At 41.5% G+C, this 18614-nt stretch overlaps 1 protein-coding gene and 1 long non-coding RNA gene across 2 annotated transcripts in view; one reads left to right on the top strand and one right to left on the bottom strand.

Moving 5' to 3' along the window:
- CDK6 (cyclin dependent kinase 6) overlaps window positions 1–18614 on the top strand; it is a 236161-nt gene that overhangs the window by 138247 nt on the left and 79300 nt on the right. The window lies entirely within an intron of this gene.
- On the bottom strand, window positions 16457–17574 carry LOC112824901 (uncharacterized). The gene is made up of 3 exons (XR_003208564.2): window positions 17383–17574; window positions 17005–17157; window positions 16457–16926 (listed from the first exon to the last, which is right to left on the bottom strand). It is a non-coding gene; the product is annotated as an uncharacterized lncRNA (long non-coding RNA).

The raw sequence follows: 18614 nt of genomic DNA, 5'->3' as shown, positions 1-18614 counted from the left end.
TTTCCTGCTTTTGCTCCTACCCATCTCACACTTCTGCTGAATGCCCTCCTCTCTTGTCCCCATGGGTCTGTCCTAGGTGTGCTCTCTCCCTCAGCAATCTCCCCTGCTTCCTGGAGATGATCCTGAAGGAAGAGAGCTCATCTTCTGTCCAACTCAGCTCTCTTCCTTGAGCCCCGGACCTGTATCTCCAGCTTGAGATGTCATCACAAACAGCAAGCCGGATCCCCATTCAGGTCTTGGCCCCACCATCCACTCTGTTTTCTCTCCCCTTGGGCTTCATTTGACTTTTTAAGATTATTTCTCTTGCTTCTGCTCTCCTTACTGTTACAGGTCTCTAGGTTCTCTTCCCTGGGCACCTGGATCATCACATTTTGTTGGCGCTCCCTGCCTCAAGGGTCACCTCCTGCTTCATTCCACACAGTTACCAGAATGTTCGTTCTAAAGTGCAAATGTACCTCACTGATAATGAGGTTTTCTTAATCTCAGGAAACAAACTGAGGGTTGCTGGAGTGGTGGGGGGTGGGAGGGATGGGGTGGCTGGGTGATAGACATTGGGGAGGGTATGTGCTATGGTGAGCGCTGTGAATTGTGTAAGACTGTTGAATCACAGACCTGTACCTCCGAAACAAATAATATATGTTAAAAAAGAAAAAAGAAGAAGAAGAAGAAGATAACAGGAAGGGAAAAATGAAGGGGGGGAAATCGGAGGGGGAGACGAACCATGAGAGACTACGTACTCTGAGAAACAAACTGAGGGTTCTAGAGGGGAGGGGGGTGGGGGGATGGGTTAACCTGGTGATGGGTATTAAAGAGGGCACATTCTGCGTGGAGCACTGGGTGTTATGCACAAACAATGAATCATGGAACACTACATCAAAAACTAATGATGTAATATATGGTGATTAACATAACATAATAGAAAAAAAAGAATCTCACAACATGAAGTGGGAGTAAAAGCAAAAAAAAAATAAAAAATAAAATAAAAAAATAAAGTGCAGATGTGACATACACCCCCTGCATAAAACTGCATAAAACGCTTCAGTGCCTCCCTTCCCTTCAGTATAAAGTCTAGGCTCTATCGTCTGCTCCTTTGTGATCTGGTCCATGTGATCAGGCTCCTCAGCTTTGTGCTCAAGTTTCTCCCTCTGCCAGTCATGCCTTTGCATTTCCTCTCTGAGGCCTTGACCACTGTATATCCCTGTCCTGCACCCTGCCCTTCCCTGTGGAGTCGACATACATATTTGCTTAGAGCCAGGCATGTGCAAAGTACTTCATGGGCCTTACATCATATAATTCTCCAATTGTCCCATGAAGTAGGTGCTGTGATTCTCCATTTTGCAGATGATGAAACAGAGGCATGGAGAGGCTACAATATTTGGCCAAGGTGATGCAGCTCATAAAAGAGGAGCCAGGATTTGAACCCGGTCTCTTAAATCATATACCTCTACCTGGTACAGGAACTTACGCAGTTGGTAGCTACACGTGCGCCTCCCCTGCTCAGCTGTGAGCTTTTGAGTGCAGCTACCAGTATCGTCTTCATAACTGGGATCCCGACCTCATCACAGAGCAGGCACATTAGTGTGTGAATGAATGAATGGATGGATGAATGAATCATTGAAGTGTCATTGTGAATGTCCCATAAACTGCATGAGAAGTGATACTAAGAGTATGTAGGGGTAGTAGAGATATTTGTGTGTTTCACCCACCATGAATTTTGTCCATGAGGACCTAACAGAAGTAAAAGTGTTGTTACTGCCTTTAAGGAGAGTTTGGTTTAATTGAGAAACTTAAATAATGGGAAAAACTTGAATATTGAGCTTTTTATAAAAGCCATTTTTATTCCTGTTAGCAGTGAACATTATTAATATTTATAGGACACAGCGTCTTTTAAAGGGTTCATCATGTGCTAATAGCTAACAGCATTGGCAGTTTAATTACTGATTTGATCGAGATCTGGAGCAGACAGACTTCCTGGTACTTTGGGAAGTGCTAGTCACTTTTCCTATCGGCCCTGCTTTGTAAGGGATCTTAAATAAGTGTAAGCTTTCCATCTTCCAGGGGTAAACTCGTTTATCAGTTAAAATGGAAAGGATGCTTCCCAGATAAAGTTAGCAGCTTTATTCATCTTGCATAGAGCAGATGTATACATCAGAAGGATTTCAGCTATTCTTTTAAATGCAAGAATAATATGCTTAAAATATAGGCATGGGCATATGGCGGTTTCTGGAACTGTCCTTGCTTGTGGAGAATCACTGAAACATGGCCTCCGGTGTTCTTTGTAATAGTAACATGCTTATTTCATAAATCAGAGCCCATATAGGAAAGAGCTTTTTTTTTTTTCCCTCCCCATGCAAAGGCTTCTAACTGAATGAGAAAAAAATTAATTAATTACATGAATATTAAGAGGTTACTTATCTATTATAACATTGGGCCACAAGTTGACTAATTAAAAGGAATGCGGGTTGGAAAACTGCCACAAATCTGCTCCTTTCATTTAGAGGACCACAGGCTGAAACCAGTGATTGTGCGTGACAGACTCTGGGAACAATGGTGCAGCGCACAGACCGTCCAGATGAAGCATGCTCGTCTGAATTATACCGACGACGGGGTGGCCTACAGGCAAACAAAATGGTTAAACAATACATAATCAGGTTTTTATTTGGTATTTCCTGCGAGGCTGTACCAGTTGCCAGGGAGTGTACTGTATTTTTTCTTCGGCTGTATTAATTGTTGACCGTAGTTGGCAGAGCACCAAACAGGGACAGATAAGGGGGAAAATGGCATCTGGACATTAAAGCCCCAAGCGTACTGGGGGGAAAAAAAAAGCACAAAAAAAATTACAGCATATATCAGGAATTTTCCAACTAACGATGTGCGGATGTGGTAGCGCGAGGGAAAAAGAGCCAAACTGAGCTTGCTTTGTTCGCTAAGAGAGGCCCCCCTGTAACATTCCTTTTAGCTGTGCATATTTTGGCTTCATTTGTACAGTTTTAACTTTATACTGTGTGTGGAGAAGCTCAGTTGTAACTAGTTGTTCCTAATAATTATATTGCAATAATTAAAGTTCATGGTTGGCTGTTATGATCTTCGTTATTTAGAAGCTGCTTCAAAAACCAAGTCTTAAGTCGAAAACCCTTTTTAAGTGACATGTCATTACTGTATAAAAGATGGCAACAACTATTTTCTTTGATTTCACAAGTTGGTTTTTTTTTTTTTAAGTCGATTCATTTGTGGAGACAAATAAGAAACAAAGTCTTGAAATCTTGGGAGAGAAGCAGTGGGTCCAGACCGAAAGCGATGAGATTTTGTAGCCCGCAAATCAAATATTGCCCAACTGGTTTGTAAAACATGAAAATTTGTGATACAGATAATCCCCTTTGCTGCTTTGAGATTCCATTTAAAATGCAAACATAATGTATACATATTAGCAAATCTATCACAGAAACCAAGTATTACAGTTTCAGGAGCTCAGTGAGGAATCATACATTACTGTTTTAATTCAGTAATAGAATGAGAAATCTCCAGCTGCACACAGCTTTCTTCTTGATAGATTGATAAGCCTTGGAGTCCCCAGTAATAATAATAATCATGTGTATCACAGTGTTAGAGCTGTGAAGTACGTCCACTGGGGGTTTCTCTTGCAGGGGTGGTGATCTGTCTGTGTGTAAGGCTCTCAGGCCCCTGGCTCCACCTGCAGCCTCTGGGTTTGGTTCTAGCTCCAAAACGTGGCTGGCTGTGGGGCTTTACTACAGTGATTAGCGTGTTCTGAGCATCAGTGTCTTAATAACCTAGAATACAGGTAAAAAAATGCAGTGCCCACCTCCCAAGTTACTACAGGATTTAAATGACCTAAAATTTGTGAAGTCTTCAGTGAAGTGCCAGGCATATGGAAAACTCACAGTAAACTTCGGCTGTTACTATTACATCTTCTCTGTGGTGGAGCTCTGGGGTTTCTTTTAGATTCTGGAAACATTATTTCTTTTTGAGTTGAATATATGTACTTCATCGCCATTGGCTTCTACAGGGACAGCAAGGAACACGTTGTTGTTCGGTGGGTAATGAAAACTGGGAGGGCGGTTTTGATGATTCCTAAACATTCTTGGTGAAGCCAACATTCTAATAACTTTTCAGAAGACCTTATTATGACCCAGTTATTAGTTGAGGAAAACTGAAAAGCTGTATTCTCAAATAGCGTCGTTCTTCTGGGAACGGACTTCTAACTACAGGATACGCATACTTTATGATGTTCGAGGCAGCTGCCTGGTAGTACAAAGGCCATGACTTCATCTCCAAACATTAAGAGAAAATCCTCCCTTATTACTGTCTCATATTTGATTAAATGATTTTCATAAGGCTTATTTTAATGACTTTTGTGCACAGCAATTACACTGGTGTTTGCTGTTGGTCATTTGCATCTCCAGAAGTCTTAACCCTTAACCTTAAACCTGTGTGAGGGGTTCGTTGACTCAGAACATTACGATTGCACGATTCATTCCCATACCCCAGGAATTCAGTGCGCTGTCCCTTCAGTAAAGGGACAACAGTATTGATGATCAACGTATGGGTCCCAAACGTTTTTAAATCCACAAAATGTCTCACAGGCCAAAGCGTTTGTTAAAACAGACATGAGTGCTTGCCACTTAACTTTTCTCAAAGTAAATCTTACATCCAGCAAACGTTTTCAGGCCCTAAATAATATTACTGTTGAATCACATCTTTTGAGTCATTTAGTAAAGACTGTAATAAAACATACATATATGTAGTAAGTTTTTTTATGGGATCTTTACTTCTCAGCATTCGGAATAAAAGATGATTAATTCTCCCTCACCGAAACAGTAACAGCAACTATAATAATAAGGCGAATGTGGTCAGCTTTAACTTAAGAACTGGAAAACTCCCTTTTCATTTCTACAATTGGCTTTTTCTCTTCCGCTGCTTTTTAAGTTGGGCTGTTAGCAATTTCGCCTGTCCTTAATTTTAAGCACCATTCTTCCAGTCCGGAGATCCTTATAGGAAGCCCCCCTCTCGTAACCTTGCCTCTCATTGGCTAGCTGGGAAAAGAGCATTTCTGCATAAATTGGATGCTTCCTTCTCCCCTGGAGACCGAATATGCTCATGTTTCACAGTCCCCTGGTTTGTAAGCTTGAGTCCATTGCCTGAAGCTGGAAACTTTCACTTTGTAGAACACAGCACACATCGAAATCCAGATCCAAAACCCCTGACGTGCCCGTGGGTCCGATAGCAGATTGAATACATGCTTCTCAAGCCAGTGTTTCTGAGCTGCTCCGACTGAAATCAGAAACCGATGTGCGTGAGAGAGGTGTCCTTCAAAGAAAGGTATTTCCTTTGTGCAGCACCAGTGCGCACAGAATCCAAGGGGTTAACCTGAGAGCTGCTTTGAAAAACAGAGGCGAAGGTCACTGGCGGCAACAGCAAAGACTTTTAAAGCCTGCCGTCCTGAGCCTTTCACCCCGCCTTTCCCACCCAGGGGATTGTAAACATTGGCTCCCAGCCACCATGTCCCACAGCACAAAACTTCTCTGTGCTTTCAGCATATACATTTATGCTTTTCTATGGCAGCTGAAGCAAAGGCGCGTTATTGCCGTGAGCACAGAGAACGTGTTTCTGTTCAGTGCATGGGGAGGAATCCTGTCCTGCTGGAATGTGAAAGCCCACAGATACGCTTATTTAGCGGTGCTTCCCCTGTAACTGACCTGCTGCTCTCTTAGTCTGACTTTCTCAAGTCAAAAGAATGTGTAGAATGCTGTCACTTAATCAGAACCCAGAAGAGCTCTTTTATCTGCCATTTGTTAGTAACTAGCAATATTGCCCTTATCTCTTTGTCCTTTTGCTCGATCCAGTGCCCTTGGATATGCGAACTGGTAACATGAAAGCACTTACTACCTTGAGCATTGCTTCTTGTTTTCCTTCTGTAAAACTCAGAGTTCTCCAGTCACCAAAAAAAGTTGGGGTGGGTTCTTTAAAATTTCAATACAGCTGTCTTCGTCCTCGGACCATAATCGCTTCGTGATGTTTAAAAGAAACCGAGGAGATTCATAGGTTTCTGCTGCCATTTGTACCTGATTCCTCAGAAATCTGTTACCCGTGCGACTTACCATAATAACCTTCGTTGGTTAAGTTGCATGAAAACAGAATGGAATTTCCAGAGATATCGTGGGCAACTTAAATTTCCCCCTCCTGAACTTAATAATATATTGTGTGTGGGTTCACATCCTTCCATCTCTTAGTAATTTCATGTAATTGCAGTCACTTGATCTAATAACTCTTCGGTAATTTCTAAAGACATGAATGGAGAATTCATGTTGAGAGATCCGTATGTTGTAGTAGGTAGGGGCGGGAAAAGTACACACACTATCCCAGTGCTTTCTCCTGTGGCTTTTTTTTAGAAGGGACTGTACTTCACAGGCAGACCTATTCTGAAATGGCTATTGTGAGCATATTTTTTAACAAATGTGAATGCTTGCCTACCTGAAGTGCAGCCAGTCATTATACATTCCTGTGTGAATAATGATGCTGGATTCTAAGAAGAATCCAAGACAGACAACAGCCCCTACCGCACTGCACAGACATGCAGACATGACTGTTCTCTGGCCCTATAACTGCAGTTGATAAGAGATAATATGCCTTCGCCTTTTGCCTTTCTGTGGAATGACTCGTTAAGGTTCTTCTTCACAGCCTCTTCTGGAATTCTGGTTTTGCTTTATGGAATCAAAAACTCTATTGGGGGGCGCCTGGGTGGCTCATTCGATTAAGTGTCTGCCTTCGGCTCAGGTCATGATCCCAGGGTCCTGGGATGGAGCCCCTGTTGGGCTCCCTGCTCAGTGGGGAGTCTGCTTCTCCCTCTCCCTCTGACCCTCCCCCCCCCCACTCGAGCTCACTCTCTCTCTCTTTCTCTCAAATAAATAAAATCTTAAAAAAAAAGTTGGGTACTAATTAATGTCCTTTAAATTTTCATCTTGATCCACGCTCCATTTCTTTAAATATAGAGTTTCTCTGAACAGCGTCATTGACCTGGATGAACGGGTACACAGTACAATGTCCAGAGAGTGTCATTCTAGAGTTGAAAGGACTTTAGGAATAATCTAATGTGACCTCTTGATTTTCTGGTTGGGGAACCCAGGGCCAATGGTATAAAATTACTTTTTTTGCAAGCTAATTCACAGAGGTTATTTAGTGGTGTATCTGAGACTAAAACCCAGGTCTCCAGATCTCAGTGCAGGACTCTTTCCTTTATTCCATCCAGTCCTGGACCCCCTGGACTGACTGTATGAGGAGTTCACGGATGACCAAAGATAAGATGAGTGGACGTCTGATATTTGCATCACGGGTGTACCTCAGCAGGAAGAAGTTTGCCTAAGTGATTATGAGCAGATGTTATGTACACTGAGCAGGTGGTAACATGAAGTCTCGGTCTTTACTTGTTTCCCAGGCATTTGGTGACTGGCGTTTCAACTGTTCAGCTCATCAGCTTGTCACACCTCAATTTCACTGTGATAAGTTTCTCATGACTTCTGTAGAATCTTCTTTTTCTCTTGCCTGTCTAACTTGTCCTGAAGTGCCAGTGACTTCACGGTGTAACAGTGAACTCTACATCAAAGCCGACAATATTACCAGAGCCGTGCACAGAGGCTAATTGAGAGCACTAAATGCTTTTACGACTAGGTAAGAGGGTTGAACATAAAGGTAAAAGCCTTCAATCCAAGGACCATAAAAGAAAAGGAATTCTTTTCAACAAGCATCTATTGAATAGTATTGTTTTTTATAAGACAAATGTTATATATACTCATTATGAAACATAATGATAAATTAGAGAAATACCTTTATAAATCAGGAGACAGGAGTAGATAAAGTTTTAAATATAAATGAAATATAAATGAATAACCACTCCATGGGTTAAGCGTGTCTTTGCCTCAGGTCGTGATCCCAGGATTCTGGGATCGAGTCCCGCCTCGGGCTCCCTGCTCAGCGGGGAGTCTGCTTCTCCCTCTGCCCCTCCTCCCCACCCTCCCACCCCCCAATCCCACGCCCGCTCATGTGCACACATGTGTGTGCTCTCTCTCAAAAATAAATAAAATCTTTTAAAAATATAAATAAATAAATATAAATGAATTAGAAAACAAAATAAGAGTAGAATGGAAAAATAAACCTAAGAATTAGTCAGTCATGAAGACTAATAGCAAAGGCAATTCTCTGACAAAGCTAATCAAGAAAAAAGAGAATACAGTTATGGAGCATATCACTCAGCTTTTCTACTGGGCAGCAGAGCTCTGGAAAGAACTGGCCACCTACAAGACTGGGTCAGATAGAAGAGGAGGGAATGCTGATCAGAGGAACCTAGAGCCTCAGGGCTTCTCCTGTGAACTCAGCCTGTCACCAGATCTCAAACTCAGTACCCCCATTTCTCCCTCTGTATGTGTCCTTTTCCATTAATCTGGGTAAGAAAAGCAGATATCCCTGATCTACATGTGCTGTTCATTCTCATGCAAGCAAGAAAATGGAGAAAATATATCCTACAAAAAAAGGAGTTTGGGACTGAGCAAAACAGACACTCCGGTTAGAATTTTCCAGACTCCTTTATTTAAGTCTTCGGCAAACACTGACCGCACATCACCTCTGTGTAAGGCATGAGGTGCTAACTCAGTACTGAGGGTATGCAGTGTTAGGAGACATGGAATATGCTTGAGAGGTTTGTAGTTCGGTGGGTGAACCAAATGTGGGAAAAATACCAGCTGGAAAGGTAGAACAAGTGCCCTGTAAAGGGGGACAATGATAAAATATTACGGATATACCAGAAGTGAACGGCTAAAAATGCCTGGTTTCCATTAATAAAACTTTTTTGTCACAGTACTCCCCATGAGGAAAATCATAGAAAGGCTTAGTCCCAGAGGATTTGGGAACACCGAAGTGAAAGCTTCCATTCTCATCATAGGTTGCAGTTTCTCAGTCTTGGAAATTGAGGCAGAAATGTACTGTGATTGGTATATATGGACTTCTCTTTAGAGTGAAACTGGCATTCTGCAGACGGTAGCTCTAGCTCTCGCTAATTAGCGATTGCACGATTGACATTCCTTCCTATTCATGCCAATTAGTTAGATTTTGCTGCGGGATGTGTTTTACAGAAATTTGTGATTGCCATCACTTTCAGATGGGAGAGTTCATACATTTAGTTCTGTGGGTCTCATTAGAGCGATAAGATGACATCCTTCAGTTGATTCAATGATGGCTTATGACTCTCTTGCATTATGTTTCAGGAATTTAAAAAATATAGTTAAATTATTTACCTATTTTTGAAATATGTGTCTCTGCACCCACCTTTTCTTTTATGTAAAAGGTTTTCTTTACATCTGAAGTCTTAAATTTCTCCTTATATACTTGAGGCTTTTCTTCGACAGGGTTAACTCCCTCTGCTGGCTCTAAGTGCTAAATGATTACACATCCCAGGGATTGCTTGCATATGATGTGCTTTGCCTTAGACTTTTTCCAAAGTGTAAAATTAAACTTTAGTTTGGCTCCCTCTAATTCTGGATATAAAATCGCCCGAGAATCTGAGAAATATTTTACATTCCTTTTGAGAACAATATGAAATTCTATGAGACTGGTAGTAATTTGACATTTGAGAAAGTCTGGCACACAGATTTATAGTATATAATAGGTGCTCAATAAATATTTATTAATTTCTTGATTGCAGTCATATTTTTATTGTATACAGACAGATTGTGTGTACTTTATTGTAGGAGCAATAAATCACCCATTCTCTTTAATGAAGTCATCTGTGTTTCCATGGCACTTTCTCCATGTCTTATTATAGTTCCAGCCACACTGTATTACAGCTATTTCTTTTTATATTTGCCTCACTAGACCATGAACTCCTCCAGAACAGACATTGTCTATTATTTGTCTTTATAGTCTCAATCCCTTTCATGGTAGGTTGCCCGTAAATGTCGGTTAACTTCAACATTACACTACAATAAACTTCTTCCCAAATGCGGTGCATACAGACAGAAAGTTGAAGTAACCAGAATTTTTTCTGCATTCTACGTTTACCCTAAAGAGGTGACAAAGTAAGTGAAGTATTTATTTCCTAAATGTGAGCCTATCTGGTCCTAACAGAAAGAGTATAGTTAATTCAGACATAACAAGACTTCTTCACCATCTACGTCCATAATATTATATAGGGATAAAGTTATAATGGTTATACCCGAGCCCTGAGGGGAACCTTTGCGACTTTTATTTACATTTTATGCTTTCGTTTTCACTGCAAAACCAAGTTCTCATAAATGTTGCTGGCCTAAAGCAAGATATACCAGCTCTTATTTTTTAGGATGATGTTAGTTTAGGATGTTGAGTTTGCATGCATGCATACATTCCAAAATTTATTTTGGATTATTTGTGCTCCTAACCCTGTACGCTGTCATAGACTATTGCTTTTCAAAGCATTTTCCGGGGAAATCTAATTCTATAGGACGGTTATAGGTATTTGGGGGGGGTGGAGTCATTCCATGGACAATACTTGGGAAATGTTAAATTAAATAGGTTTCTGTTTTGACCGTAGAATTTCTCAGCGCCTTTAACATGTTGGGGCAAAAATGTGAATTTCAAGAGTGGATCCAGCATATTCCCAAATGTGGTTGATTTAGAACTGTTTTTCATGAAACATCCCTGGGCATTATTGTCCTCTGGACTCCCTTTGGGAAACAGGTGTGGGACAATGAGGACTTAATGTTATAACCAAATGGCTTCCTCCCACATCTTCTCCGAGATCCTATCAATATTTGCCTCTTCCCTGAAATGTCTTTATTAATAGAAAATATTGATGGAAAAATTTTTTGTATCCGTTTCTTTTCGAAGTTGGATGTAGAATCTCAAGATTCTATAGGTTTCCCTCAATAAACTTAACTTGCGGGGCTGAGTCAACTACCTTCCAGTCTTTCCCACTCTACTTCTACAGTCAGTCAGGCCATAAGCCCCATCAGGGCAGGAACCATGGTTCATTCACTAGCAGTGAGGGCCAGCCACCATGCAGCACCCAGCAAATGTTTATCCACTGAATGAAGAGTCACTCCGAGTTTCTAAACAAGGGAGAACAGTGCCACATGCACGCTGATTATTGTCCTGCAGCCCAACCCACCCCCGATATTGTTGCCTGGTTCCCCATGTTTAAATTTCATGCCTGGGTGAATGTGAACGCAGGCTCACCACAGATGGAAACGTAACTGCATGACCTCTTCCAAAGGAAATGAGGCAACAGGGGCTAAGCTTAGGGTTTGCCTCTTAACTCAGCCACGGGACTGTATACTGACAGGTATGGTTCTGTAATTTAGTTCATAATGATGTGTCCGAATCTTGTCCATAGAGGAAATCTGGTAAAAACCACCATCCAGCGGCTTCTAAAATTTTTACATTATTAATATTGTAACTTAGAACCATGGCACCAACATTTCAAAATACTTTCCAGTTTAGTTCCCCTGTTCAGTGCGCAGATTGTCTAAGAATTCTGTATAATTGTATAGTCTATACACCTCAGGAAAAGAACAAACAGATGCTTAAAGGGTTGGGAATTTGCTACAAGTCAGATGTAGCAGGGGCAAAAGTGAGAAGAGAAACCTGACATTTTAAAAATTATCTTAAACTATTGAGTCATGCATCTATACAGAAATGATAGATACCATTATTTATTCTATCATTACGAAGAGAATCTAATTAGTGTTTTAATAAATCCAGACTCTCTTACCATTTTTTAGAATCTTATATTCTTATTAATTGGTTAGGCAAAAGTATATGAGGTGACACTACACAGTAACCAGAATGGTTGGGAATATCAAACTAGAAGTGTCATACATTCCTAGTGGGACTGTAAAATGGTTCACCTACTTGGAAAAACTATTTTGTAGTATCTGCCAAACATATGCCTACTCCCTCTCTTTTTCTCTCATAGATGAATGGATAGAGAGAGATAGAGGTAAATATATATACCCAAGAGAAATTAGCTGGTATGTCCAACAAGAGACCTACACAGAAATGTTAATGGCAGAATGTTCATTCACCACAGCCAAGAACTAGAAACACCCATCAAGCAGAAGCCAAAAATGGCTAAATAAGGGCGCCTGAGTGGCTCAGTCGTTAAGCGTCTGCCTTCGGCTCAGGTCATGATCCCAGGGTGCTGGGATCAAGCCCCACATCGGGCTCCCTGCTCGGCGGGAAACCTGCTTCTCCCTCTCCCACTCCCCCGGCTTGTGTTCCTGCTCTTGCTATCTCTCTTTCTCTTTGTCAAATAAGTAATAAATAAAGTCTTTAAAAAAATGGCTAAATAAATTCTGGCAGGTTGACACAATGGACCATTGCATAACAGGAAGGAAACAAATTACTAATATGTACAACCACATGGACAATTTGCATGTTAGGTTGAGCGAAAGAAGTCAAACTCAAATTGGTTGAGTCCTTTGAGATGAAGTTCAAGAACTGGCAACATTAATCCATGGTGATATATGTGAGAAAAGTCATACAGGATTCCTCGTATTGACTAGGAAAGGTACAAGAGGGCCTTTTGTGGTGATAAAAATATTCCATATCTTTGGTGTAAGTAGTAGTTACATAGGTGTGTGTGTATGTAAAAATACACTGTGCACTTTAAGGTTTGTGTACGGCTAAATATAAGTAAGTAAATGAATGAATGCCTTGAGCAATAGGTAGGTAGGTAGATACACACACTATCTATAGGTATAGATGCCAGTAGGTAGCTAAAACTTATTTGCTCTTTACAAGAAATTTCCTCTAAGGTATGATGTATAAATTTAATTCTCTTGCCATGTTTATGAATCTGGAGCACCTTTTGTGCCTGCAGAATAATTCAAAGATGCATGAATTTGTTTTTTCTTTTCTGCTTTTGTTTTGATTTTGTAACTTAGGAGCAAATTTGAACTTCTTGGTCATACATTTAACAAATAGTCATTGGATGCCTGATGTATATCAGACACTGTGCCAAGCTTTGGAGATCCAAAGATAATTAAGTCCCAGTCTCTGTCATTCAGTCTTCTGGGGGTGATAGAGATGGAAGCAGATTCTTGCAGTCACACAAGATATCGTCAGAGGCTGTAAGAGCTGTGTGCTGTGGAAGTGTAGAGCAGGGAGCTTCTCCCTGACTCAGAATGTTCTGGAAGTCTTTCACAGAAGGGTCGCTGGGCCCTGCTTTTATTTTTAGCACAAATTAGGGTCCTCACTATTTTTACCATCTACAATGATGATTTAAGACTACTTTTCAGTTACTAAAGACTCATTAAAATATGTTCTATAATCTACATGTTTTCTTAGATATCATTGTAATCACTTCTTAGGCCAGTTCAAAGTCCTAGCAGTTTCAAGGATAAAAGAAGCTACCTGCCACAGATTTCTAGAAAGCAGCAACATTCTTTGAAATGCTTGTAAGTGGAAAAGTAGTATTTCTTTGAATTAGTTCTGAGGTAAAAGCCAAGTTTTACTCAAACTGGAGGGTTACTTTTCCTTTCAAGTAATGTTTGCATGCAGCAACCACACTGCCCTGAACACATGTGCAGCATGAGCCCTGAGCCTAGGTGAGAAGCCTTCCGCTGGTTTTTATGTTCACACATGTATTTCTCCTAATAGCGGATGTACCTAGAAATACTCTGTAAAGTCCTTGGTATCAGTGTGGTTCTTCCTAGAAACAGACAATTTTAAGACAAGCATTGCAGCTCATCAAGAGCAAATGAATTTGTATGTTTTATAATTACCTGTTTAATTAACAGAACTGCATTCTTTTAAAGTGATCCTTTCCTTCCCCTCGGTTCAGAGAAGATATAAAGATACTAAAACTCCTAGGAGTGTAGAAAAGTGTTTTATAAAAAGAAAGGAGGGGGAAATTATGTAAATTAACAAAAGATTAAAAGAATAAAATTTATAAAAGAAAGGAGGAAAATCAAGAGTTAGGACACATGTTTACATGTGACTTTTCTTGTTTTTAGTAACTTTGAAATCAGATAGTAAAATCTAAAGTGATGTCGTCACATCCATACAATAGCACGGAGTCTTCAAACCTGAAAATTTCTTGTGCCCAGTGATGTGAATTTTTCCTTTGACTTGGGGACAGCGTTTTAAAATGGATGATGAAAGTGAGGAGGTTCTCCAAATGGTATTTTCCATTGTCCTGTTTCCACAACTCTAGTCAAATGTACATTTTGCTCACTTGTAGAGATAAGAAAGCACCCTCTTCACACTGAGTCTGCATATAGATGGATGAGGGGTGAGTTTGAGGAAGATCCTGACTTGGGGAACTGGTTAGATGGTGCCATCATTTGCAGAGATAGGGAATACAAAAGAAGAACAAGTTTGGGAGGAAGGACGTTGTTGTGGTCTTCAGGGAAGGAATGTTCTGAGAGGACAGCATGAAACTTTTGTCAGCAGAAACAGGCCTGTACACACAGTGTCAGACCCAGGTCCCTGTGCGGAGCATGTGGGTAGGGAGACTTTCTCTGCCCTGCACCCAGGCCCTAGCCATTTGCACATCCATGACCTTGATGCCTCAAGTGATGGTCATCTAGTTGAAATCCTTTGGGACGCCATCGTTCTAGAAAGACGATTTCTTTTATTCTTGTCAGCCTTTCTGTTAAGCCTACATTGCTATGGAAATGATTGTTCTGGAAATACAGACTTTTAAAATTTTTTCATGTGGCTTAAGACAAACAAGAAAAAGACCAGAGGTCGTTTAGTCTGCTCTGTGAGAGCCAACCTGAGTCAGATAAGCCCGACTTCAAATCCTTGTTCTACCGTTTATTAGCTGATTGGTCCTGGACAAGTTACTTCACTTCTTTGAGTCTCAACTTCCTTATCTTTAAAGATAGATTCATTGGTACTCACCTCATCCCATGAAACTGAAGATTGTATAAGGCTAGAGAGGAAGTCAATCCAGCACAGCACTTTACCTCTTCTGTACCTCATCGAAGGATTCTTCCCCTCCTCCCCTAGCCGACTTCTTTGGCCCCAGATAGGATGAAAATAAAAAGGTTTTGGAGGAAGGATCACAAAATCCCACAATGATCCATCTGCCATTTAACAGTTCTTGTCAGAAAATAACTTCCTTCTGTCTAACTGCCCTGTTCCTAATGCTGCAAGCTAAGTGCTTCTCTTGGTCATGTCCTTCTTCTTTACTGTTTGCAGTTGGAATCTTGCTAAATGCACAGCTTGAGACCAACCTCATCTTCAGAAGCATATTTTCTTTCATTCTTGCCATTAATAGCTGAAAGCGCAAAATATAGCGGGAGCTCCAGAATCCTCGGTAGTTCTTTTCTGGTGGCCCAGATCAGGTGGAAACTGCATGGCTGGTTTTCTTTTCCTGCATGCATTTTTGTGAGCCTTTGTAGATGGAGATGTGCAGCTGAGACAGTGGGGGCAGGGAGAACTGAAGAATGAACCTTTACCTTTTTGTAGCTCCTTCCTGTTAAGGATCTCTAAAGCCTTCTCATTTAAGGAAGGCAGTGCCCATTGAATTTTAAGATGTTGGGGAATGTTTGAGGCTGAACTTAGATTTTAAAACCATGCTTTTCCATTTCCCTGGTGACTCGCACTGACTGTATAACTTTCCCAGTGCTCATTCAGTAAGTTTACAAGGGAGGCATGGACTTCAGAGACATTTGTTTTCATGGTAAGAAGTCAGGTTTTAAATTCTCTTTACAAATCTGAGTGATTAAGTTGACTCCCAGAGCATATAGATTTTCTTGAGTTAAAACAACGTTCAAAAGGAAACGATGAGCTCCACAGCCTGCCATATCCTGTGCTCAGAATAATTTCATTTCTACTTATCTGTGAAGGTTGAAGGAATGTCTACAAATATTTGCTTGGTTTCTATGGTGAAGGCAGAGAGAGATCAAGTGTGTGATTGTTTAGTGTCAAAATCAAAACTACACTATACTGTACTTTGAAAAAGAGAGTCAGTTACTTGAAACATAATAGACATTTAGCAAGTGGTAACTATTTTAAGTTTCATAAGTTCAAGATGAAATTTAAACAATACAGCCTGAAGGAAAACATGGGCCCTTTAGGCATTTTGAAACTTCATTTTACAAAACTGAAATGGTCTTCAACTTTATTAAAAAGTCATGTGTTGACTGAAGTTGGTGTTGGTGGACCCTCAGAATACCTGGGGGAGGTATGGGGACATGACCATGGTTTGTAAATTTATGCTGTAATAGAAGCCTAACCTCCTAATTCTGTAATCCTCCATTCTGCTATGTTCTGGCTACCCGTACATTTGTTGGAATATGCATTTATTTTGTGTCTACTACATGCAGTGCTCTGGGAGGTGCCATGGGTGGAAAGTGCACTTAGAAATGGTCTCTACCCTCAAATGGCTTGGGGTCTAGTAGGCAGTAAGTACACAATGAATGGGATACAGTGTGATAAGTGCTGGAATTACGTGTCACTAAGGAAGGACTAGGTGGGGCAAGGTTCACAAGAATTAAGAATGGTATTATGAGAAGACATTCCAGAGAAAAGTCTCAGCATATGGCAAGGCCATGAGGCATGACACAGCATGCATATTGAACACCATAAAGCCTCTGAGTAGGTTGAGGGAAGCATTCGTGTGAAGGAGGAGCAGGCGATAAAACCAGCGAGGGCGAGAGCCAGATCATAAGGGCATTGTGTGTAAACTGGACTTGAACTGGACCCTAAGAGCTCTGGAGAGTGGATGGATTTTAAGTAGAAGTATGGTGAGCACGGCTTCGGATGCAGTAGAGAGGACAGAGTGGAAGGAGGCCAACTGGTAGGAGAAGAGCCCAGAGGAAGTTGATGTGGCCATCAGGAGAGGACACAGGCGTGCACAGGGGAACTGTCAGGCTCTGGTAGCCTCATGGATAGTGGAGATGAGTGGGAAACCTGGGTAGGTGGCGATTTTGCCTGTAGAGAGAGAGGGAGTCTAAGAGGAGAAGCAAGTTTCAGGGGAAAGACAATGCATGCATTTTGAAATTGAAATACCTCTGGGAGTACTACATGGTGATGTGCAGGAGACAGTTGGATCTGTGGGTCTGCAGAGTTCTGGCTGCAGTGTGGTCCTGGAGGGAATCCACGTACGACACTCCCCAGAGGTTGTACATCACGGAAGAAGAGTAACTGCCTGAGGATCTTAGCCTTCAAGAAAAGAATTATATTAAGGGACTGATGGGGGAAGAGACCCTAGGGAGTGGGAGGGACTCTAGAACAGGACCCTCGCATTCCTCATTTAAATCACTACAGCCCATTCCCCACTCCCATTGTTTTTCAGCCAACTCATTTGACTTGCTGCTTTCCTAATTTGTGACCCCCTGTCCAGGACTGACAGTGGGCACTCGCATGATGAATCGAAGTGAAGCTCACTTGGACCCTTAAGGCTTGATGTCTGGAGTAAAACCTTTTTTAGGTTGATCTGTTGAAACATTAGCAAAATGAGAGAGAAGTATAAGACTCAGAAGGAGATGGTAAGGACTGCTGGTATCAATGAAAGGTCAGAAGCCTGGATCCCTGAACTCCACCTTTGGCCATCCTTCAGTGGGTCATTGTCATTGTCCCTGGAGCACAGAATGCAGGCCCCTGACTTCGGAGTGTCTTGTCCCCAAAGATTCCTTCCATCCCCACATTGGAGGGAGCCCCCATCTCAGCTAGGTTATCCTGTTCCATTGCCCTTTGAGTCTTCTTACACATCCCCCGAATCACATTGGGTTCAGCCTCACCTCCCTCCACAGTTCCCATTTCTTTTTTAAAGATACATGATTACTCTAAAGTACACAATTGTTATTAGACATTATTGTCCCCATATTCTCCAGACTAGCTGAGTGCCCCTGTCCACCATCAGCCCTGCCCTGGAGAGTTCCCTGTGTTTCATTCATGTATCCAGTCATCAGATAATTACTGAGCACCTTTCAGGCATGACACTGATCATACACTGTGACCGGTAAGTCGAATGACTATAGTGGAAAGTAGAAGGTTCAAGTGCTATAGAAATGCAGGGAAGGGTGGCTGAGTCGGTTAAGCGTCTGACTCTTGATTTCGGCTCAGGTTGTGATCTCAGGGTGGTGGGATGGAGCCCCACCTCAGGCTCCTCACTCAGCAGGGGGTCTGCTAGAGATTCTCTCTCTCCCTCTGCCTCCGCCCCTTCCTCCTTGTGTGTGCACGTGCTCCTTCTCTCTCTCTCTCTCTGTCTAAAAATAAAATCTTTTTTAAAAAATTAAAAAATAAAATAAAGAAATGTGGTGGAAGTTCAGGCGAACAGCAATCATTTCCAGATGGGAGAGCAGGAAAGGCTTCGTGGAAGAAGTGATATGTGAGGATTCAGACCTGCTGAGACTCAGGGAAAGAATATCCCACAGAAGCAATGGCCAAGTGGTTGGAAATCACATCTAGATGGGAACCAGCAGCTCCATTTGTGAGCCGGGACAATTCTAGGTCCTGGGAAGAACAGACAGCCTTGCTCCTGATAGTGGATACATCAGAGCAGAGGCCAATATTGTTACTGGTGCAGTGCTGTGTGCTGAGAATCTCATTTTTGTGTAGACCTTGGCCATTTTTTGTCATCTCATCTCTCAAAACATCTTGTTCTGGCCCTTAGATTA

This window comes from Callorhinus ursinus, unplaced genomic scaffold (genome assembly GCF_003265705.2).
Source record: "Callorhinus ursinus isolate GAN/ISIS: 27379988/994484 unplaced genomic scaffold, GSC_fseal_2.0 scaffold12, whole genome shotgun sequence".
Classification (NCBI taxonomy): domain Eukaryota; kingdom Metazoa; phylum Chordata; class Mammalia; order Carnivora; family Otariidae; genus Callorhinus; species Callorhinus ursinus.
This window is presented reverse-complemented; position numbering and strand designations above follow the sequence as displayed.